We start from the raw sequence: 23,970 nt of genomic DNA, 5'->3' as shown, positions 1-23,970 counted from the left end.
ATACTCTAGCATAGCTAATAGTATCATTGATATTTTAAAGGAACTAATTTGATTGAAAATTAAAAGTTCTAGTGCTCTCTTAAGAGTTGAAAGTTATTGGAGGGGCATTCAACCCTCCTCTTTAGTTCATAAGTTTCCCGACACTTCGAATCAAAATTTTAAGGCAACCATTTTGTTCAGCATAGCTGAATGGTCTAGTAACTATATTTTTACAGTTATTGGGTAGGTCAACCCCCCACAGTTATGTAATTTTCCCATTATGCTTTGGGGATGACATCCCCCCACAGCTCTCAGGGCAAGGGTTGTAAGCTATGCCCTGGGAGCATATATGGTTTTTATAAAAAGTGTTGTCGTAGGAACTTCAAAAAGGGCACAATCGATTGGAAATTGAAATGGCTAGTGACCTTTTTAATAGTCGAAACTGATTGGAAGGCAACTAACCGTCCTTTTGCGTCCACCATTTCCCCAAACACATCCAATCAGAATTTTGATATAGCCATTTTGTTCAACGCAGTTGAAAGTTCTGGTAATTATACCTTTGAGCAGGACACTCTTCAGGGCAAGGGTTATAAGTTCTGCCCTGGGGGTATATAAGGTTTTTATTGAAATCTTTGTCGTAAAAACCGGAAAAATGGCTCATTCGATTGGAAATTTAAAGGGCTAATGCCCTTTTTAATAGTCAACAGTTATTTGAGGGCAACTAACCCCCCTCTCACGCCCACCTTTTCCCCCAACACTTCCAATCAAAATTTTTTGATAGCCATTTTATTCAACGTAGCTGAAAGTTTTGGAAATTGAGTTTTTAAGGATAGCCCCCCCCCCCCTCCAAAGACCTTAAGGCAAGGTTTGTGAGTTATACCTTGGGGGCATATAAGGTTTTTTATAGAAAGCGAAGTTGTAGAAACTTCAAAAAGGGCTCATTCAATGGAAATTGAAAGTGCCCTTTTTAATAGTAGAAAGTGATTGCAGGGCAATACCCCCCCTCTTACACCCCCCATTTCCTCAAACCCATCCAATCAGAATTTTGAGATATCCATTCTTTTCAAAGTAGTTTAAAGTTCTGAAAATTAGGTCTTTGAGGATAATACTCCCTTAGAGCCCTCAGAGAAACAGTTGTAAGATATGCCCTGGGGGGATATAAGGTACAGAGTAAAGAACGATGTTGGTATAATGTATTATTTTTTTTTCGTTTAGACCAGGACACTTTGTATCGAAGGAGTTGTCGTAGAAATTTGGAAATGTTTCATTCGATTGGAAATTGGAATGGCTAGTGCCCTTTTTAATTGTCGAAAGTGATTGGAAGGTAACTAACACCCTCTCCACACCCAGCATTTCCCCAAACAAACTCGATCAAAATTTTTAGATAGCCATTTTGTTCATCGCAGTTGATTTTCTCATAGAAATTGTGTTTTTGAGGAGGACACTCCCCCAAAGCCCTCAGGGAAAGGATTGTAATTTACGCCCTGGGGGCAAGTAAGATTTTTATAGAAAGCTTTGTCGTAGAAATTTCAAAAAAGGCTCATTCGATTGGAAATTCATAGGGCTAGTGCCCTTTTAATAGTCAAGAGTGATTGGAGGGCAAATAACCCCCCTCTCACACCCACTTTTTCCCCAAACACATCCAATAGAAATTTTGAGATAGGAATTTTGTTCAACATATTTGAAAGTTCTGGAAATTAGGTCTTTGAGGATGACAAACCCCCTACAGTCCTCAGGGCAAGGGTTGTTAGTTATGTCCCGGGGGCATATAAGGTTTTTATAGAAAGCGTTGTTGTAGAAATCTCAAAAAGGGCTCATTTGATTGAAAATTGAAATGGCTTGTGCCCTTTTAATAGTCGATAGCGACTGGAAGGCAACTAACACCCTTTCCACGTCCAACATTTATCCAAACACATCCAATCCAATCAAAGTTTTGAAATAGCCATTTTGTCCAAAGTAGTTGAAAGGTCCGAATATTATTTCTTTGAGGATGACACTCCCCCCACAGCCCTCATAGTAATGGTTTTAAGTTTTGCCCTGGTGGCATATAAGGTTCTTATTGAAAGCTTTGTCGTAGAATTTTGAAAAAGGGCTCATTAGATTGGACATTCAAAGGGCTAGTGCCCTTTTTAAGGCTAGTCAAAAAGGACTAGTCAAAAGTAATCTGAGGGCAACTAACCCGTCTCTCACGCCGACCTTTTCCCCAAACACATCCAATCAAAATTTTTAGACAGCCATTTTTTCAGCGTAGTTAAAAGTTTTAGAAATTAGGTCATTGTCGATGATAACCTCCTCAGAGCCCTCGGGCCAAGGGTTGTAAGTTATGCCCTGGAGGCATATAAGGTTTTTATACATAGTGATCTTGTAGAAACTTCAAAAAGGGCTCATTTGACTGGAAATTAGAAGGGCTTGTGCTCTTTTTAATAATTGAAAGTGATTGGATTATAACTATCACCCCTCTCACACCCATCATTTCCCCAAACACATCCAATCAAAAGTTTAACATAGCCATTTCGTTTGAATTAGTTAAATAGTCCAAAAATTATGTTTTTGAGGATGACACTCCCCACACATCCCTCAGGGCAAGGGTTGTAAGTTATGCCCTGGGGGTATTAAGTTTTTTTTTATAAAAAGCGTTTTCGTAGAAACTTTAAAAGGACTTATTCGATTGGAAATTGAAACGGCTAGTGCCCTTTTTAATAGTCCAAAGTAATTGGAGGGCAAATAACCCCCCTCTCATGACCACCATTTCCCAAAACACATCCAATCAAAATTTTTAGATAAATATTTCGTTAACCCTAGTTGAAAGGTCCGGAAAATATGTCTTTGAGGATGCCAACCCCCTAACAGCCGTCAGGGCAAGGCTTGTAAGTTATGCCCTGGGACATATAAGGTTTTTATAGAAAGTGTTGTCTTAAAAACTTCAAAAAGGGCTCATTCGATTGGAAATTGAATGGGCTAGTGCCCTTTTTAATATTCGGAAGTGATTTCCCCCAAACACATTGCCCACCACACATTGCCCATCATTTCCCTAAACACATCCAATCAAAATTTTCATATAGCAATTTTGGTCAACGTACTTGAAAGTCCTGGAAATTTGGTCTTTGAGGATGACACCCCTTCACCTCAGCCCTCAGGGCAAGGCTTGTAAGTTATGCCCTGGGGGCATATAAGGTTTCTTATAGAAAGTGTTGTCATAGAAATCTCAAAAAGGGCTCAATGAAATGGCTAGTGACCTTTTTAACTGTCCATAGTGACTGGAAGGAAACTAACACCCCTTCCACGCCCACCATTAATCCAAACACATCTGTTCAAAGTTTTGAGATAGCCATTTTGTTGAAAGTAGTTGAAAGGTCCGGAAATTATTTTTGACGATGACACTCCTCCCACAGCCCTCAGGGTAATGGTTGTAAGTTATGCCCTGGGGGCATATAAGGTTCTTATTGAAAGCTTTTTTTTTGTAGAATTTTGAAAAAGGGCTCATTCGATTAGAAATTCAAAGGGCTAGTGCCCTTTTCAAAAGTCAAAAATAATCGTAGGGCAACTAACCCCCCTCTTACGCCGATTTTTCCCCAAACACATCCAATAAAAATTATAAGACAACCATTTTGTTCAACGTAGTTAAAAGTTATAGATATTGGGTCATTGTGGATGATAACCTCCTTAGAGCCCTCGGGCCAAGGGTTGTAAGTTATGCCCTGGGGGCATATAAGGTTTATATAGATAGTGATCTTGTAGAAACTTCAAAAAGGGCTCATTCGATTGGAAATTAAAAGGGCTTGTGCCTTTTTTCATAGTTAAAAATAATTCGAGGATAACTAACACCCCTCTCACACCCATCATTTCCCCAAACACATCCAATCAAAATTTTGACATAGTCATTTCGTTCGATGTAGTTAAAAAGTCCGGAAATTATGTTTTCGAGGATGACACTCCCCCCACAGCCCTCAGGGCAAGGGTTGTAAGTTATGCCCTGGGGGGATTAAGCTCGATAAACTCCAAAAGAAATTATTCGATTGGAAATTGAAATGGCTAGTGCCCTTTTTAATAGTCGAAAGTGATTGGAGGGTAAATAACCCTCCTCTCATGCCCACCATTTCCCCAAGCACATCCAATCAAAATTTTCAGATAGCCATTTGGTTCAACGTAGTTGAAAGGTCCGGAAATTATGTCTTTGAGGATGAAAGCCCCCTAACAGCCCTCAGGGCAAGGCATATAAGGTTTTTATAGAAGGTGTTGTCTTAAATACTTCAAGAAGGGCTCATTCGATTGGTAATTGAAAGGTCTAGTGTCCGTTTTAATAGTCGGAAGTGATTTCCCCTAACACATTTCCCACCACACATTGACCACCATTTTACCAAACCCATCCAATCAAAATTTTTTGATAACAATTTTGTTCAACGTAGTTGAAAGGTCCCGAAATTATATCTTTGAGGATGACAGCCCCCTAACAGCCCTCAGGGCAAGGCATATAAGGTGTTTATAGAAAGTGTTGTCTTAAATACTTCACAAAGGGCTCATTCGATTGGAAATTGAAAGGGCTAGTGTCCTTTTTAATAGTCGGAAGTGATTTCCCCTAACACATTTCCCACCAAACATTGCCCACCATTTCCCCAAACACATACAATCAAAATTTTGAGATTGCAATTTTTTTCAACGTAGTTGAAAGTTCTGGAAGTTATGTCTTTGAGGTTGAACCCCCCCCCACAGCCCCCAGGGCAAGGTTTGTAAGCTATGCCCTGGGGGCATATAAGGATTTTATTGAAAGAGTTGTCGTAGAAACTTCAACAGGTCTCAGTCGATTTAAAATTGAAGGGCTATTGCCTTTTTTAATAGTTGAAAGCGATTTGAGAGCAACTAACGCCCCTCTCACGCCCACCATTTCCCCAAACACATGCAATCAAAATTTTGAGATAGCCATTTTGTTTAATGTGGTTGAAAGCTCTGGAAATTAGATCTTTGAGGATGACAACCCCCTCAGAGCCCTCAGGGCAAGGGTTGTAATTTATGCCCTGAGGTATATAAGGTGTTTATAGAAAGCGTTTCCGTAGAAACTTAAAAATGGCTCATTTGATTCAAAATTAAAAGGGTTAGTGCCCTTTTTAAAAGTCGATTGATTGGAAGGCTTAACAATTTTATAGTAAAGATCGATGTGGGTACAATGTATTATTATTTTTTTTTACCAGGGCACTTCGTATCGAATGAGTTGTCGTAGGAACTTCGAAAGGGGCTCATTCGATTGAAAATAGAAAGGGCTGATGCCCTTTTCATAGTCGAAAGTGATTGGAGGGCAACTTATCCCCCTCCCGCGCCCATCTTCTCATTTGCCTATTATGTTTAAAAACTAAATGTTGCCTTAAGAATAAATCAAAATGCACTGTGTTTATACTAATTCCCAATAAGGCATCCCAGCAGTATCCCAAGAACGACAGAGGGTATTATGTTCAAACTGTCGGGGCTACTTCTGCTCTTAAAATTTAACCAAATCCAAGCTATCAAAGAAAGTAAACAGATTTTTTTTGCAAATGGTATCAAGTTTTTATTTCAGATCAACTAGAGGAGGTATGAAACTAAATTAAACACTACTATTTGTGTCCAGATTTTTAAAAGGGTGTATGTTGTTAAAAATTACTGAAAATTTTCCTCCAGCGTACGAATAGCAGGCCAAACTATAAAGTCTTAAAAAAAAGATTTAAATTATTATTTTCTTTTTCCCTGACAAAAAAACTATGTCAATATAAAATGAACAGAAATTAATTAAAAAAAAAATTTTTCCACAAAATAAGTTTTTCAAAGAAAAGTTAAGAACTCTAGACATAGACATAGACATTTTTACTTTACCAAAAAAAAACATTCAACCAACATCAGAAATAACTAGACAAAAACACTAAGATTAAAAAAAATCCTGTTGGTGGCTGTATCTTCTAACCGCCCTTTAATCAAAAATAAATAAAAACAATAATAATTATTAATAAATTGTTATTTTTTCAAAAAAAAATCGAAGGTAAGGAAAAAAAATCAAGAAAAAAATTTACATTGTCACACTCTAACCATTCTCCCCTCCTCCTCCCCCTCCCTCTTCCTCCCCCCTCCTTCCCTCTTCCTCCCCCCGATCTCAAAAAATTATCCTCCTTTTTCAACAAAAAAATTATTTAACTTTTCTTAAATGAAACTAAGTTATCGGCCGCTCTAATACCATCCGGGAGACCATTCCATACCAAAACACCTATGTTCCGTAAAGAAAAACTTGACCTTGTTGAATGTCGGATCTCACTGACCAAATGGTCAACATTTCGTGTAGAATATTCATGGTAGAGAGAATTGCGGGAAAATACTTTCCAAAAGTACACAGGAGATAACATATTCAGACACTGATAGACAAACAGTGATAACTGATAATCAAGCTGCTGCCCAACATTCAGAATGCCAAATTTTTTGCAAGATTGGGCAGTGCTTTCACAATGGCACATCTCTCCGAGTACTCTGATTGCTTTATTCTGAACAATTAATATCTTTTTATAGTGGCCGATGAAGTTACTGGCCCATACCGAGCATCCGTACCCAATATAAGGGTCTACAATAGCGCTGTAAATGAGCTTGAGGGTTGTCAGAGGAAAGGTATGCTTCAGTTTTCTCAGTATCCCGAGTCCTCTGGCAGCTTTAGTTGATACTATGTTACTGGTTTTTTTTCCAGCTGAGATTGCAGTCGATATGAAAACCCAAGTAACGGAGGTCATGTACTTGTTGAATAACCTCAGAGGCATATACAACTACCGAATCCAGTGGGGAAAAAGTCCCAGTTCTGTTAAAAATCATGTAACTAGTTTTCTTTGCATTAACAGCGAGGCAACTCACACTCACAAATACGCGGAGACACTGAAGTGCATGGTTAGCTTTTTCAACAGCTTCTTGAACAGACTTTGCAATAACAGTTATAGCTGTATCATCAGCAAATGAAGTAACAACACCAACACTTATATAATACCGCAATGTATCTACGAAAACTAGGAACAAGATAGGTCCCGGAACGGAACCCTGCGGCACACCACAAGTAACAGGCATCAATTCACTGACAATATCTTTGCGCACAACACTTATAGACCGACCGAAAAGATAATATTTAAACCAACTTAGAGCACTATTTTTAATTCCAAGACTTTTTAACCGCTTCAAAAGTATATTAAAATTAACTGTATCGAACGCTTTCTTCAAATAAATAAATACCGTTAAAGGAACTAAATTTCTTTCAAATCCATTATTCAAATTATCTAAAAGGTGATGCATTGCGTACAACGTTGAGTGACGCTTCCTGAAACCGAATTGACTATCACTAACAAATCCAAAAGAATCTAAATAAGAAAAAACTTGGGAATAAATAACTTTTTCAAAAATCTTAGAAAATAAAGGTAAAATTGATATTGGTCTATAGTTTGACAACTCATTCTTGTCACCTCCTTTGTGAAGTATAATCACTTTAGCTTGTTTTAACGCACGTGGAAAGTCGCCTTTTCTCATTGATAGGTTTCCTAGGTATAGGAGAACTGGTAGGAGGTAAGCACTTACAACTTTAAACATCTTAAGGCTAAGTCCATCCGTTCCAGCAGAGTTTGACTTTATCGACTTGACAGCCTTACTTACGTCATTCAGATTACACTCAACAAAACTAAAGGACTGGGATTCACCTCGGTTGTCAAGGAATACCTGTTCCGAAAACTGGTCACTATTCTTTCCTGCCTCGCTAGAAATATCACTACTAATTCTAGAGAAATATTTGCAAAATTCATTTGTAATATCCTTCTCATTATGGACACTTCGACCATTAATTTCCACTTTTTCTGGGAAAGCTGAAGATTTGCCAGCACCGAGCACATTCTTTATAGTTTGCCACGTACCTTGCATATCACCTTGTTGTTGTTCAAACTTATCAGAATGAAACTGTTTCATTGCAGTTCTGCGAAGGGAATTTACTTTATTACGAACCTTACGAAATGCTTCCCAACTACTATCAGACTCACAATTCAGGTATGTGTTAAACAGGTCATCCCTCACTTGCATTAGGTCAGTAATTTCGTTGGTAATACATGGCTTGCAGGGGGTTCTCTTTCTTTTCTGGATCTAAAGAACAGGACAGCACCTATCATAGATTGGACCAAGAATATCCATAAATTTATCAAATGCTCGAGACGGATCATCATTAATATCCGTCACTTCTGGCCAAGACAGCACACTCACTTCATCCTTGAACTTCTTCAGATTTTCGGCCTTCATCTCCCGTGAGAGATATTTCTCCTTAGCTATTTTAGGCTTCGAGATTGATCTGATCGTACAAACTGATGGGAGATGATCCGAACCTGGAGTAACTGACACGTCTGAATGGCATTGCGTAATGAGGTCAGACGAAACAAATATATTATCAATTAAAGTTGCCGAATTTTCTGTAATCCTTGTCGGAATAGTAAAAGTTGGGTAGTAGCCATGACAAAGCATCAAGTTCAAAAAATCTAAATTAGGGCCGGTCAGTTTCAGCAGATCGAAGTTGAAATCACCAATAAAAACACACTCGCGGTTTCTTCGAAGCACATTAGTCATAAACTGCTCAAAATCCCCAAAAAAATCATTCGGAGTAGCACTAGGTGGCCGATAAACCGAAGATATCAAATCTTTCTTTTATCAATCTGGGCTTCAATAGATAATATTTCCAGCTTACCTTCATTCCAATAACAAAAATCATTCAGAACTGTAAAATTAATACCATTCTTCACAATAAACGCCAAACCTCCTCCCCTCATTACTGTCCTTGATTTGCCAACAATTTGATACCCTGGAAAAAAATGTGACGAGAGAAAATTCTCCTGAGTAAAAAAAGATTCACAAATCCCAATATCAATATTACCTTTAAAAATTTCAAGAAAATTATTAACATCATGGTGGTTAGAAGATACATGACAGTTCCACTGAGCCACTTTAAGCCCTAAAATACTACGAATATCAAAATCACTAGCAGCTGAATACAGGTATTTACTTTGGCGAAGCGGACCAAAAATATGGCCAGTTAGATCACTGGCTATAGGTACAAAAAGAATATTCTCAATACGAAACGGTTTACTTTGTAGAAGTTCCATTCGGGAGCTGGAATAATTTTTATTCATATTGCCGACAGACAACTGAAGAAAAATAACAGAAATCTTACAATAAAAGGCGTTTTCCACTTATCGACTTGCAACACAATTTTAATCAAATACTTTAATACCGGCAAAGAGACAATTAGAATCCGCGAGACAAAATTTTTACCAAAATATAAACACGCGTTGCATGTCGGTTACCGTGGAAAACCCCTCCGATCACAGAAAAAAAAGAACAGAAAAAAATACAAAAAAACAAGCACTATATGAGATCGTCAATCGACCAGATACGCCGGATCGGGGCAGTATCAGTTTCACGCACAAAAATACGGTCTTGATCGGACCAGACGCTACGATTTCCATACTTATCTCTCGAAGCGCTCAAAAGATCAGGCTTTCGTTTTGTGAGATTCTCGGCTACAAATAGCCCTGTGCCACTAAGCTTTTTTTTGCTTTAAAAACATGACGGGTTATCTCTTTAGATTGAAACTGCACGAGAACAGGGGCAACTTTATCTGGTCTTTGATCATTAGTAGATGCAGCACTAAGCCGCTGAATACCGACTATGTCTGAATCAGTAACGTTAGTCAGACCCATCTTCACGAACAACAAGTGTTTCATAGCATCACGTACACTCTGTGAGGAAATCTGCTTGACCCTGTTAAAAAGCAGGGAATCGTTTCTCCCTTCCTGCTCAATGTCGTCTAGTTTGAGCTCAAGCTGGTTAACGCGGTTTTGTAGCAAGTCGATCATGTGCATGCAGGTTTTCAGATGCTTTTCTATCAGTTCAAACTTAGGCTGAAACTCAACATGAACCGCATCATAAATTTCAGAGACCATTGTTTCAACCGGAAATTTAGCATGAATGTTAGCTGCAGTTTGCGAGGTCGATTTATTCAGATTTTCATTAATTTTCATCTCAATTTCCTTCGCTAGATTTTGCTTAGTAGCCGCAAGTTCACTCTCTGTAGCAACCACAAGACTATGGAGATCAGCAGTGGGATCCGATAACTGACTATCTGCTGCTGAACCTTGCCCTTTATTAAAAAACTGCCGGTAAACATCGGGATGATTTTTTAGTTCATCAAACGTATGATTTACATCCTTAGTTTTCTTCACTGACACATCCTTCATATTCTCATCGAAACTAAGTAAAGTAGTGACTGGTATAAGCTGACGATCGTGTTTTTTCCCGTAGCAGAAAACAACAAATTTGCAGTCACCGGTTTTCGTCTTCATTTCCTCTAGGATTCGAACCGGCCAGAGGGGATAACCAGCAAACTTGGCAAGGAGTAAATCACCGATTTTAACATTCGCAGGATCCATGATGGCAGTAAGAAGTATCAAGAAGCAGCAGAATTTGACTAGCAACAGATAAAGATGATGAAAAGAAACTTATCTTTCAGTGGGCAGGCCCACGGATGGCATTGGCTATCACTTTATTGGTCGGTGGCCCGACGAACCGTGGAGACCTGCTGACAATTAACCACCGTACTCTGACACCCGGAACACCGTCCACAAGTCGTATCCAATTATCTTAATTTGAAACGCCAAATATTTCAATCTATTACAGCGGACACTAGATGCACTTGGCCAGTCTATTTTCACACAGAGACGATGACGTCACAACCGTTTAATCCGCTTGGCATAATTTTGCGACTACACACAATGAATGCTGGCGAGGTACAGCTAACAAAACCTGTGGGAAGTTCCCGGTACCCAAATCACCTTTTCCCAACAGTTTAAGGATCAATACCCAGCCGATACAAATGTGGCTCTTGTGTTTGTTCCCGCTCTCTTCTGCAGAGGCTTTCACTGAATTAGCGAAAAATAAATGAAATTTGGCTATTAAATTATTTTATTAGCCAAATATTTATTTTCTTTCCCTCTCCTTCCTCTCTTCTCCTTTTTAGAATTCGAACTAAAAAAAATTGCTGAAGACACGGAAATGTTGTACCTGTTGTTGCTACCGTATTATTAAATCCAAACAATCCATAATTAGTCCATATCAATAAGTTTATGGTTCGTTTACACATTTCGAAAATCCATGCGGAAATCCGTCCGTTTCCTTTCGAACTATGGCTATAATAACGCTGCGTTTTAAGGGAAAGATGTCAAATTACTTCAACAGAGTGGCCTATGTTATTACTATCTTCTGAAAGCTGTTGAGCAATAAAGAGCCAAATGAACCCGTTTTTCTTAGTTTTCTTATAGCCTGGGTGCGCAGGATCATAGAAGCTGGGGTAGCCTTGAACCAAAGTTATAAGATCGTGTAGTTTTTGATAATCTGTACTCATGATTTTATTCATTTAAAAATCTTGCCAAGATTCCGTCCTGATTTGACCAAAACGTTGCGGAAAGCTGTGGATTTTTTCTAGCACGAAAACGGACGGAATTTCCGCACGGATTGCTAAATCGGCGTGAATTTCCGCAATGTGTAAACGAACCATTACTTTAGATTATAATCCGTAGCAGAATTTGGTTTAATCTATTTGACCAAAAATGAGCCAAAATAAAATCAAATGATTCGACCAAGCGTGAAACTACCACAAATCAGCATCGATACATAAATGACACCCAAAACGAACAGAAATTACAATAAATAACCAAGTCAAACTCAAAACGAGCAGAAATTAACATGAGTAGGATTCAAAATCCCTACGCCTTCCCAAGGCCGGCACATAATTTGCTCTTTACCAAAAATACAAATGAATGTGCATTGTCAGCTTAATATACATATACTGATATTTAATAATCAAAACGTTAATATTATTTGATTTATTAAAGTCATAAAAGTAAAAACATTTATATGTTTTCAGTAGTTATTCCGTATTATTCCGTACAGAAATTATTCCGTATATCAAAGGGGTTGTCCCCTCCTCAACGCCTCGCTCTTTACGCTAAAATTTTCATTGTTAAAAAAAAAATATAGTTGTAAGAAATTCAAACTTTAGCGTAAAGAGCGAGGCGCTGAGGAGGGGACAGCCCCTTTCATATACGGAATAATTTCTGTTCGTTTTAAGTTTTAATGTCGCTCCTTACTTTCAGTAAAAAAAACTTGTTTTTTTTATATTTAATTTTTGAACGTTTTTGATTAAATGCAGGTTTTGATCTTGGCTCACCGTACATGAATAATTAGAACACAATTTTCATATTAATTTATTTTTATTTGTTTAAATGGCTTTCTCGAAACTTGTTTAATTTTATTTACGAACGCTTTTATTAGTAATAAATATACGTAACTTAGGAATTAACTTACGTAACGAACTTCTATATTCATATAATTTTAATACGTATATTAGGGGGTTCGCCCCCCAGTCAATACCTTGTTCTTTAAGTGAAAGTTTGAATTTTGTTCCAATTCTTTAAAGATTACCTCTTAATCACAAAGGCCGTTAATTAGAATACATAGCTCTTATGAAAGTACTAAAAAATCTTTGGCTTAAAGAGCGAGGCATTGACTACGGGATGAACCCAATCTACTGCTATTACTACTAACAACTCATCGCAGCACCAAGCCGCCTGAGGCCAACACAGCTACGCACGCTCCTCCTCCACCCTAATCTATTCAAAGCCTCCCTTTTTACACCCGCCCACGAAGTTCCCATTTCCTTTAAATCTTTCTTTATGATGTCCTCCCACCCCAGACGGGGACGACCTGCTTTCCGTTTAGCCATAGATGGTTGGCCGAAAAGAACAATCTTCGGCAATCTGTCATCCTTCATCCGCACAACATGCCCTAACCACCTCAACCTTTCTTTCATTATAGACCTAGAAAGCGGTATTGAACCACATTTTTTGTATAGCCTATTGTTTGAAATACGGTCAGTCAGCCGGGTACCCAGAACAATCCTTAAGCAATTTCTCTGGAAAACATCTAGCAAATCTTCCTCCGCTTTTCGGAGCGTCCATGCTTCAGAGCCATATTTGACCACTGTCATCATTATAGCTTCTAAGATTCTAATCTTGGTTTGCAGACCTATCTTCCTATTCTTCCAGACTTTTTTTAACTGTGAAAAAACACCCTGAGCCTTGGCTATTCTACATTTAACATTTTCGCTGCTCCCACCTTCTTCGTTAATAATACTAACAAGGTAAGTACAGCTACCCCCCTGATCAATCTTTTCATTACCCAACATCACCTTTTCATTTTCATTTGTTCCTAGTCTTAGTGACTTAGTATTCCTAACATTAATTTTCAAACCAATACTAGCACCCTGAACTCGCAAAACCTCTAAAACTTCATTCATTTTGCTCACACTTTCATCTAGGATGCTTAAATCATCAGCATAATCCAAGTCCAGGAGACTTTTTCCTCCCCATTTGATTCTGTGGTCTCCCATTGCCTTTCCTGTGCTCCTTAAAACAAAGTCTATCAAAATAATCCATATAGAGGGGGATAGAACATAACCCTGCTTAACTCCTGATTTAATACAAAACCAGCTGCTAACCTCATTTCCTACCTTAACCGCAGCAGTGTTATTCTCGTGCATGGCACTAACCACTTTAACATATTTGTCTGGTATACCATACAAGGATAAAACTTTTACAAAAGCTCCTCTATCAACAGAATCGAACGCTAGCTCATAATCTATAAAACTGTGGACCGAAGGCGTTTGAAAACTTAGGCACTTCTCAATTATTAACCTAAGAGTGAAAATTTGGTCAACCCATCCTCTACCTTTTCTAAAACCGCACTGCTCTTCTCTTAAAACTTTGTCTACGGCATCTCTCAGTCTAAATAGTATCATATTACTAAGCAATTTGCTACCTACAGAGATCAGACTAATGCCTCGATAATTACCACACTCACTTGTATCACCTTTCTTATAAAGTGGCTTAATTAAGGTTTTCCTAAAATCTTTAGGTACTTCCCCTTTTTCAAAAATCATATGCATAATCTTCAGTAACTTATTTCTAACCTCAGAGCCACCATATTTAAGAAACTCATTTACGACCCTATCAGCACCTGGAGCCTTATTATTTTTTAGTCCTTTTAATACTGTCGCTAATTCCTCCTCACAAAACAAATCTTCCTTCACATCCAAGGTATCACAATTTTTTACATTTTCCTCTATATCTTTTCTTGCAACTCTATCTCAGTTAAGCAAGTTCTCAAATTGTTCGGCCCATCTCGCTTTAGCTTTTTCCTTATCGCTAATTGCCACCCCATTCCTATCTTTAACTGGGATTAAATAAAAAAAACAAGTTTTTTTAACTGAAAGTAAGGAACGACGTTAAAACTTAAAACGAACAGAAATTATTCCGTATATGAAGGGGCTGTCCCCTCCTCAACGCCTCGCTCTTTACGCTAAAGTTTTTTTATTGTTTAAAAAAATAGAGTTGTGAGAAAGTCAAACTTTAGCGTAAAGAGCGAGGCGTTGAGGAGGGGACAGCCCCTTCATATACGAAATAATTTCTGTTCGTTTTAAGTTTTAACGTCGTTCCTTACTTTCAGTTAAAAAACTTGTTTTTTTTATTTAATTTTTGAACGTTTTTGAATTAATGCAGGTTTTGATTTTGGCTCACCGTACATGAATAATTAAAACAAAATTTGCATATTATATTTGGTTAAATGGCTTTCACGAAACTTGTTTAATTTTATTTACGAACGTTTTTATTAGTAATAAATATACGTAACTTAGAATTAACTTACGTCACGAACTTCTATATTCATAAATTTTTAACACGTATATTAGAGGGTTCGCCCCCTAGTCAATACCCTACTCTTTAAACTATGTTCGAATTTTTTCCAGTTCTTGAAAAATGACCGCTTAATCACAATCAGTTGATCAGTTGAAAAACTTGTTTTTTTTATTTAATTCCTGATCTTTTTCTTTAATAATGCTGGGAAATCCGGCGCCCCCTTCGTCGCCCTGTCCCTTCCCCCCTGACTCTTTCCGGCCTGGACCGAGCCGTCCATCTAGCCCCCGACCCTCGCCGGCCCCCCCCTCCCCGACCACAACTCCGCGGACCAAGGCGGTATACTTCCCAATAACCAATACTATATGTTAACATTGAGTAAAGTTCATAACTTTCAGCCCTCCCCTGGGGACTTTGGGGGATCAAGTCATCCTAAAAGACATTTTTATCATATTTTCGACCATGTTGAACAAAATGGCTATCTCAAAATTTTGATCAGGTGATTTTGGGGAAAAAAAGAGCGTTGGAGGGGGTCTAGTTGCCCTCCATTTTTTTTTGTCACTTACAAAGGGCACTAGAACTTTTAATTTCCGTTCTAATGAGCCTTCCCGCGATATTCTAAGACCACTGGGTCTATACGATCACCCCGTGAAAAAAAAACAAACAAACAAACAAACAAACAAACAAATAAACACGCATCCGTGATCTTTCTTCTGGCAAAAAATGTAAAATTCCACATTTTTGCAGGTAGGGGTTTGAAATCCCCGCAATAGAATTCTGTAGTATACTGAATCTCAGGGTGTAATTTGCATTATGGTTCCATTACTTTTAAGGGTTCTTTCCTCCTTTTTTCGAAAAGCATGCACATTGCTTCCGGCGCGTAAACTTCAATGTGTAAGGCTACACTTGATGAAGTTGATATATTAGAAATCAGCATAAAAATTTGATTTTTTGTATGAATCTATTGGTATCAATATTCTGTTTTTTAGAGTTTCGGTTACCATTGAGCCGGGTCGCTCCTTACTTACAGTTCGTTACCACGAACTGTTTGAAAAGTCCGGATTGACTACTACCTCTCAATTTGTTAACGTGCCAGTACAATATTTTACTATTATGCCGTCTAGCTGCATCTTCTAAATCCTCGGCAATTTTATCCATGGCCTCCACTTCACACCTCCTTAGTTCATATTTCAATGCTTTCTCCACTTTCCTTACATTTCTTTTGTTTTCATGCGATCTATCACTCAGATAATTCTTGTGCAAGTCCTTTCTCCTTTCTATTAAACATAGGGCTTTTTCACTAATATTCTTAGCTGCAGTTCTAGCTTTCTTCCCTAATACACCTTCAGCAACTTCACAAATTATTTTTCTAAAATTATTCCACCCATCTTCCACATTATCAAATTTTAAACTCTCAAGTTTAGTATTCAAACCCAATCATATATGTAATATTTTCTGTTCGTTTAAAGTTTTGATGTTGCTGCTGTTGCAGTTGAAAAACTTGTTTTTTATATTTAATTTCTGATTTTTTTTAAATAATGCTGGGAAGTCCGGCGTCCCCTTCATAGCAATGTCCCTTCCCCACTGAAAACTTCCTTCATGGAAAGATCCTCCCAAATAACCCCCGATCCACCCTCCCGCCCCCCCACTACCAGGAGAAATATCCCCTGAAAACGTCTGTATACTTCCCAATAACCAATACTATAGGTTAACATTGGGTAAAGTTCATAATTTTCATCCCTCCCTCCGGGAACTTCGGGGGATTAAGTAATCCTAAAAGACATACTTATAATATTTTCAAACATGCTGAACAAAATGGCTATCTCAAAATTTTGATCAGGTGACTGTGGGAAAAAATGAGCGTGGGAGGGAGTCTAGTTGCCCTCCATTTTTTGGTCACTTAAAAAGGGAACTAGAACTTTTAATTCCCATTCTAATGAGCCCTTCTACGATATTCTAGGACCACTGGGTCGATACGATCACCCCTGGGGAAAAAAAACAACAAAAAAACAAATAAACACGCACCCGTTATCTTTCTTCTGGCAAAAAATGCAAAATTCCACATTTTTGTAGATAGGAGCTTGAAACCTCTACAATAGGGTTCCCTGATACGCAGAATATGATGGTGTGATTTTCAGTAATGTTCTATAACTTTTAGGGGGTTTTCCCCCTTTTTTTCGAAAATCAGCAAAATTTTCTCAGGCGCGTCACTTTTGATAGGTAGAACTAAACTTGATGAAACGTATATATTTGAAATTAGCATTAAAATCTGATTCTTTTAATGTATCTATTTGTATCAAAATACGATTTTCTAGAGTTTCGGTTACCATTGAGCCCCGTCGCTCCTTACTTACAGTTCGTTACCACGAACTGTTTGATAATTTTTTAGTCTTACTATACGAAGATAAGAGAAACGTTGATAGATGAACTGACTTTAAGGAATCAATAGCGGAAATTTCGCAAAAGACTTTGTATTGACTAATGGTCTTGTCAATACACAAATAATCTTCTATGGGATAAGTAATAGATAATTCAGACGCAAAGGAAAACGACAAATTCTTTGAGGATTTTCAGATTCTATTACCTGTGTACTTGCCTCAACACAGAGTCAAGATATTTTTATATGCTTTAATCATGCCAATTAAAACAGCTTTCATGTTCCAAAAGAAACAGTGCATTGAACACCAGAAAGGATATTTATACATTTAAAATGTTTAGGGACCCTTTATAATGTTTAAAATGTTGGACCATTTAAAATGTTTCAGGGACCCTTTGAAAATGGTGCTTACCTTACAAGAAAGGATATTTATTGTTGAAAATGTTCTCCGAGATGGTGGCAAATTCACAAAAGAAGTGCAAGAGTCATTTAAAGAAAAATTTGGTGCAGAACGTTTGCCACATCGAAATTGTGTTTCCGCTTTGTTGCATAAGTTCAAAGAAACTGGAAGTGTTCAAGACTGCTCTGTTTCAGAAGCCACTCCACGATCAAAAAGTTGGTGTTTGGTGTGCTTTGTCAAGGCGGCGTATAATTGGACCTATCTTTTTGAAAACACCATAACATCTGATTGTTACATTCATAACATCCTGGAGCCATTTTTTGATCAACTGACGGAGCAAGAAAAGCAACAAGGCTGGGTCCAGCAAGATGGTGCAACTGCACATACGGTTCGTGTCAGTATGGCTGCAGTTGGTGACTGTCTTTGGGGATCGTGTGATCTCTCGTGGTTTGTGGCCACCTCGATCACCGGATTTAACACCTCCTGACTTTTATTTGTGGGGCAAAATAAAAGGCTCAGTGTATGCAGACAATCCTCGAACTACGGATGAACTGAAGCATAAAATAACAAGTGTTATTCAAAACATGAAACTTGATGAATATGAATGTGTTTTTCAAAACATGCAGCGTCGCGCTCGTTTATGTCTGCAGGTGAATGGCGCACACTTTCAACAGTTATTGTAGATCATATTTTACTGCACGAGCCAATCCTCAATTGTACTTTAGTTGATAAGGTATTAGATTTGTGAATATTTGCAATATATAGTATGTTTCTGTGAGTTTTGTCTTTTTGGGTTATTAGCATGTTCCTACTGCACTGTTTCTTTTGGAACACCCTGTATTATAAAGGGATGCCTAATATACAATCTCGTTGTTGTATTATACAATTTTAAATACGACATACGTTTCATAGGCTATATTTTTCAACATAACCAATTGAGATATTTTTCTAAATAACCGATAAGCTGCAGAGTTTAAAAAAATAGGCTTGTATTGAATTAATTTTTAAAAAATAAGTGTTTCAACTGAAAGTAAGGAGCAACCTTAAAACTTAAAACGAATAGAAATTATTTTGTGTATGAACGGGGTCGCCCTCTTCTCAACCCCACGCTTTTCATGTTTTAATTTTTTTAAGTACTTCTAAAAAAGGTTCTTATTGTTCTAATAAAACGGCCTTTGTGTTCCAGGAGTTACTCTTAAAGAAATTGAACAAAAAGTCAAACTTTAGCGTAAAGGGCGAGGTAATGAGAAGGGGGAACGCCCCTATATGTGCAATAATGCCTGTCAGTTCTTAGCTTTATTGTTGCTCCTTACTTTTATTTGAAGAAACTTATTTTTTTATTTTATTTCTGTTGTTTTTAGTTAATACCGGGAAATCCGGTTCCCCTTTCATGGAAAATTACCTCCCCCCATAAAAATTCTTACAAAGTAAAAATAAATCCTTGAAATTCAGAAAAACTAAAAAAACTGTAAAACAAAGTAACTCTTAATTCAGTAAGTAACCCTATAGTAACCCTGGCATAGCTACATTTATCATAGGCCGCGCGCTAGCGCAGCCTAAGTAAAGAACGATGTGGGCACAATGTGTTTTTTTTCCATTGGAAATTCAAAGAGCTAGTGCCCTTTTTAATATTCGAAAGCAATTGGAGGGCAACTAGCCCCCCCCCGCCCATCATTTCCTCAAACACATCCAATCATATTTTGGCATAGCCATTTTGTTCAGCGTAGTTGATTTCTAGATAGAAAATATGTTTTTGAGGAGGAAAATCCCCCAAAGCCGTCAGGGCAAGGGTTTTAAGTTATGCCCTGGTGGCATATAAGATTTTTAAAGAAGGCGTTGTCATAGAAACTTCAAAAAAAAGCTCATTCGATTGGAAATTCAAAGGGCTACTGCCCTTTTTAATAGTCGAAATTGATTGGAGGGCAACTAGCCCCCCCCCCCACACCCATAATTCCCCCAAACACCTCCAATAAAATTTTTTAGATAGCCATTTTGTTCAGCGTAGTTTATTTCAAGATAGAAAACATGTTTTTGAGGAGGACACTCCCCCAGAACCCTCAGGGCAAGCATTATAAGTTATGCCCTGGAGGCATATAAGGTTTTTATTGAGATCTTTGTCGCAGAAACTTGAAAAAGGGCTCATTCAATTTGACATTCAAAGGGCTAGTACCCTTTTTAGCGGTCGAAAGTGATTTGAGGGCAACTAACCCCCCTCTCACGCCCACCTTTTCCCCAAACACATCCAATTAAAATTTTTAGATAGCCATTTTCTTCAACGTAGTTGAAAGTTTTGGAAATTATGTCCTTAAGGATGACAACCCCTCCCCCCACACCCCTCAGGGCAAGGGTTATAAGTTATTCCCTGGGGGCACATAAGGCTTTTATAGAAAGCGATGTAATAGAAACTTCAAAAGGGCTCATTCAATTGGAAATTGAAAGGGCTAGTGCCTTTTTTAATTGTTGAAAGTGATTGGATAGCTACTAACGCCCCTCTCACGCCCACCATTTTCCCAAACACATCGAATTAAAATTTTGAGATATTCATTTTGTTCAAAGTAGTTGAAAGTTCTGGAAATTAGGTCTTTTAGGATGATAACGCCCTCAGAGCCCTCAGTGCAAAGGTTGTAAGTTATGCCCTGGGGCATATAAAGTTTTTATTGAAAGTGCTGTCGTAGAAACTTCAATAGGGCTCATTCAATTAGAAATTGAAAGGGCTAGCGCCTTTTTTAGTTAGTAGTTGAAAGTGATTGTATAGCGACTAACGCAACTCTCACGCCCACCATTCTCCAAAACACATCAAATCAAAATTTTGAGATATCCATTTTGTTTCTAACGTAGTTGAACGTTCTGAAAATTAGGTCTTTTAGGATGATAACCCCCTCAGAACCTTCAGTGCAAGGGTAGTAAGTAATGCCCTGGGGCATAAAAGATCGCGCTTTACTCAGGCAGCGCGATCGCGCTGCCTGAGTAAAGAACGGGGACACTCGAGAACGAGACAAGAAACGGGGACTAAATAATGAGGAGGACACTCGAAAAAGGAAACTCGGAGAAAACTTGAAAAATGGCTCATTCAATTGGAAATTGGAGTGGCTTGTGCCCTTTTTAATAGTCGAAAGTGATTGGAAGGCGACTAACACCTCTTCAACGCCAACCATTTTCGAAACACATCCAATCGAAATTTTGAGATACCGATTTTGTTCAGCGTAGTTGATTTCCAGATAGAAATTATGTTTTTGAGGGCAGTCCCCAAAAGCCCTTAGGGCAAGGGTTGTAAGTTATGCCTTGGGGACATATACGGTTTCTTATAGATGGCGTTGTCGTAGAAAGTTCAAAAAAGGCTCAGTCGATTGCAAATTCAAAGGGCTAGTGCCCTTTTTAATAGTCAAAAGTGATTGGAAGGTAACTAACCCGCCTCTCACGCCCGCCTTTTCCCCAAAAACATCTAATCAAAACTTTGAGATAGCCATTTTATTCAAAGTAGTTTTAAGTTCTGGAAATTAGGTCTTTGAGGATTGCTACACCCAGACCCAACACCCAAGCCCAGAACAAAATTTGCACTTTACTGAAAAATACAAATGAATGTGCATTGTCAATTTAATATACATATACTACAATTTAGTAATTAAAATGGTAATATTATTTGATTTATTAACGTTATAAAAGTAAAAACATTTATATTTTTTCAGTAAAGTGCAAATTTTGTTCTGGCCTTGGGAAAGCATAGGGGTTTTGCGCCCAACTTTTGTTAATTTCTGCTCGTTTTTGAGTTTGACTTGGTTAATTATTGTAATTTCTGTTTGTTTTGGGTTTCATTTATTTATCGATGCTGATTTTTGTTAGTTTCACAGTTGGTAGATTATTTGATTTTATGTTTGCTCGTTTTTTTGATAAATGGAGTTCTTTATTTTTCTTTGAAAAACTTGTTTTGTGGAAAAAGTTTTTTTAATTAATTAAGCTAAAGATTGGTTTGAAGTTTTAACTTCTTTCAATTTTTATTCTCAACTCGTTCTATATCTTCTTTATGTTTTATATATTTTTGTTTTGTTGTGAAATGGGAACCCGAATGTACTGATGTAAATTAATGCCTTTTTTTTAGAGTAGCAATACAAGCCAAACAAATACAGGAAAAACAAATCAAGCATAACGCAGAGATTGCTTGTATTATAGGCAACAGGACAGTGCTAAGTAAAGAGCGATATGGCCCCAATATATTATTTATGTATTTTTCACCAAGGCACTTCGTATAGAAGGAGTTGTCTTAGAAACTTCTAAAGGAGCTCGTTACATTGTAAATTAAAAACTCTGGTGCAAAGCAGTTGGAGGGCAACCAGCCCCACTCCCACGTCCATCAATTTGTTATATCCAATCGAAATTTTGAGATACATCTTTTGTTCAACATAGTTGAAGGGCCAGTAGCTGTTTCTCTGGGAATTTCAAGAATCCCCCACAGCCCTCGTGGCGAGGGCTGTAAGCTATGCAATTTTTCCCATCGTTTACATATAGCACTTGTTATTGAAAAAAGCGGACATGCTTGACCTTTAGAGTCTGATTGATGAAGAAAATTCAAGAAAATAAATTTAAGAGAATATTGAGGAGTGTTGAACTAAATTAAAACGAGGTATGTGCATTGGGTTTGTCAAAAGGACGTAACTCAGAAATTGATCAGTCGGCCAAAAAGCCAAAATTTGCACGCTACTACTACTACTACTACAACTACTGCTACAACTACCATTACAACTACTACTTCTTTAGTGAGTGCTACCGAGAAAGAAAATATTCAAGTGAAATACTGAGGCAATGTTGAAGGAAAAGATGAACTAAATAGAGAAATACTATTTGCATACAGATTGTCAAAAGGGCGCATCAGTAATATCTTTGGAACGGCTTACCGTATCGAGCTGAAACTTCCAGGGCTTAATGAGGTCACATTCAGTGACTAAATGCAACATGTCCATGCTACTACTGCTCTTAATGCTGCTAATGCTACTGTTAATGCTGCTACTAATACAACTGTACTACTGATACTGCTACTACTACCCCTGCGATGCTAGCACTAATAAGACTAAAGGTATGAAGGTAAAAATTTGAGAGAATATTGAGGGGAAATCTAAACTAGCTCAAAATACACTAAGTGCATGCAGATTGTCAAAAGGGTGAGTCATAGGAATGGATTAGGGTAACTTTCTTAGGGTAACTATCGATTAGTTCTAACTTTCAGGCAATGGTTCAAGGGGAAGAACCATTAACAAAAATATGCAAGTTACTATAAATACTACTACCACTGCTAGTACTACTACTACCACTGCTACCATCCTAACTACTGCTTCAACTGCAAAAACTACTATGGCTAAGAGTATTATGGTGAAAATTTCAGGAAGTGTTGACGGGGAAGTTGAACTAAATTCAAATACACTATAAAATACAGGTTATCAAAAATAAATATCGCCAATATAATAGCAACGGTTAATTGTATTAAGTTGAAACTTACAGGGCTTCATTAGAAGGATTTGAACTGACTAAAAGATAATATGTTAATGCTGCTACTGTTACTAGTACTAGTGCTATTACTACTAATACTACTACTATTCCTACAGCTAGTACTACTAATTCTCTTACTACTACTACTGTTACTACTACTACAACTAAGGTTAAGGGCATAGAAATGGAATTTTACGGGAATATTGAGGGGGGAGTTGAAATGAATGGGGAGTTTTATCTGGGGTGCGGCACATAAAGAACATTTAAACTTTAAATCGTAAAAAAACATAATCAAGTAAACTTTTTTTTAAATATTCTACAGCTTATCTATTGTCTAAGAAAATTTCTCAATGTCTAAAAAATCTCTATTGTCTAAAAAAATGAAATAATTCATAAAACGCTGTCTGAATGATATTGTCAAAAGAACGTATCAGAAAGATCTTAGGAACGACTTGGTGTGCCTAAGTTTAAACTTACAGGGCTTGTTGTGGGGGGGGGGGCTGTTGAACTAACCCAAAGGCAATATTTGCATCCTACTATTACTACTTTTAGTAATAATACTACTACTGCTAGTACTATAACCATTTCTACTATTACTGCTGCTGCAATAGCTAAGGCTATTCCTAATAATTCTACTGCTACTTCTACTGATGCTACTATTATTACTACTTGTACTACTACCACACTAATAAGTATTATCACACTAGTAGCCACACTAAGGGTATAAAAATGAAAATTTCAGGGAGCGTTTAAACAGTGTTGAACAAAATCAAAACACATTTTTTTGCGCATACAGGCTGTCAAAAGGATATATCATCAATGCCTTAGGATCAGTTCATGGTATTAAGTAAAACTTTTAGTAAGCGTTGAAGGGGCTGTTGAGAAAAACAAGCAAAGATGGTATCTCCATACTGCTACTAATGCTGCTTGCTATTAATACAACTATTGCTACCGCTGAAGGTAAGGGTGCT

This window comes from Artemia sp. Qi Xiang Cuo, chromosome 15, assembly GCF_049724085.1.
Source record: "Artemia sp. Qi Xiang Cuo chromosome 15, ASM4972408v1, whole genome shotgun sequence".
In the NCBI taxonomy this organism is placed as follows: domain Eukaryota; kingdom Metazoa; phylum Arthropoda; class Branchiopoda; order Anostraca; family Artemiidae; genus Artemia; species Artemia sp. Qi Xiang Cuo.
This window is presented reverse-complemented; position numbering follows the sequence as displayed.